A 1,471-nucleotide genomic window follows, 5' to 3' on the forward strand; every position below is an offset into this window, starting at 1 on the left:
GGAAATAATGGTCACAAGCTGGCAGAGGATAGATTTAGACTAGACATCAGGAGGCGCTACTTCACAATTAGGGCAGCTAGGATCTGGAGCCAACTTTCAAGAGAAGTGGTGCTGGCTCCTACCCTGGGGGTCTTTAAGAGCAGGCTGGATAAACACCTTGCTGGGGTTGTTTGAACCCGGTACTCTTTCCTGCCATGACAGGGGGTCAGACTTGATGATCTGCTCAGGCCCCTTCCGACCCTACCAGCTATGAAACTATGCTTTAGATAAAGTGCCCCCACTGCCATTTTGAAGTGCGGGGATACTGGTACACGGGACATGAGAAGGTGCTGGATCACAGTAATTGCCACACTCCAGCAGGCTTGATTAATCAAGTCTGCTTGACGTGCTGGAATTATAGTGCATCAAAGCAGCCTCCTTGCTCATGTATAGTCACCCTCCACTGTGAGGTACTAGGAAAATGCACATTAGTCTGTCTTAATGTGCATTAACTAAATAGTATGGTTTTAAGTAATGTGCATTAGCCTGTTTTAATGTGCAGTAATTAAACAGTACATTTTTAAGGGTGCCTATACACAAGCGCTGAGGCTGCTCCAATATGCTGAAATTTCAACCCCATAGGCTTGCATGGGGTTGACATTAGATGTGGCAGCGCTTTAATTAGAGCGCTCTTCCCCCCCTCTCCCCCCCCCTCCGCCCTAGAGCACATGTAAAAGTGCCCTAAGTGATGCTTTAATGTGCATTAAAATAGCTATGCCCTGGGTCACTATTCTCACTTCAGAGGTATTAATGAGTATCTCTTTTTTAACAGTCTTGATGTTCCACTAATCCAACTAACCATTCTTAAGGTAATTTGGCTGTTTGCTAGGTGCTCCTGGTTTCTCTTCCTGTTCACAACGCTGAGGACTTAGTTCTTTTCAAAATCATAGCTCTCCCCACGGAGATAAGTCTTCAGCAGCAGCTAGAGTTTATGCTTTAGTTAATCAGATAAAGGACGGTGTGTCAGCTGAAGATTATCCTGTCTCTGCTCCATGCAGCCATAACTCTGAAAAAATATTTTCCCTTCATTCTGCTTTTCAAAAACAAGGTGTATATTATATTCAGGAAAATGTATGCAAGAAAATATGGTAACTATGTCATAAATACCAGCATTTAGTAAAAATAAGCAAACATTTTATATTCTCCATTGGCATCTATCCTGTTATGTGCTCTGATGCAGCAGGTTGCTACAAATTATATTTCAAAAAAGAACTATATGTGGATTAAGACCTTCAAAAGTAGGTATCCAAAGTTAGACTCTAGCAGTGAGATTTACTGAAGTGATTAAATGAGTTAGAACTCTAGGTCCCACTGGGTGCATCTACACGTCGCCCTACAAGTCAATATGTAATTGCCAGCTACATCACCATAGTGGCGTGCTCCCCCAATATAGCACACTGCTACAAGGATGTAGCTGCAAAATGTACGTGTG

The sequence above is a fragment of the Gavialis gangeticus genome, unplaced genomic scaffold, assembly GCF_001723915.1.
Source record: "Gavialis gangeticus isolate Ggan-Ray unplaced genomic scaffold, GavGan_comp1, whole genome shotgun sequence".
In the NCBI taxonomy this organism is placed as follows: domain Eukaryota; kingdom Metazoa; phylum Chordata; order Crocodylia; family Gavialidae; genus Gavialis; species Gavialis gangeticus.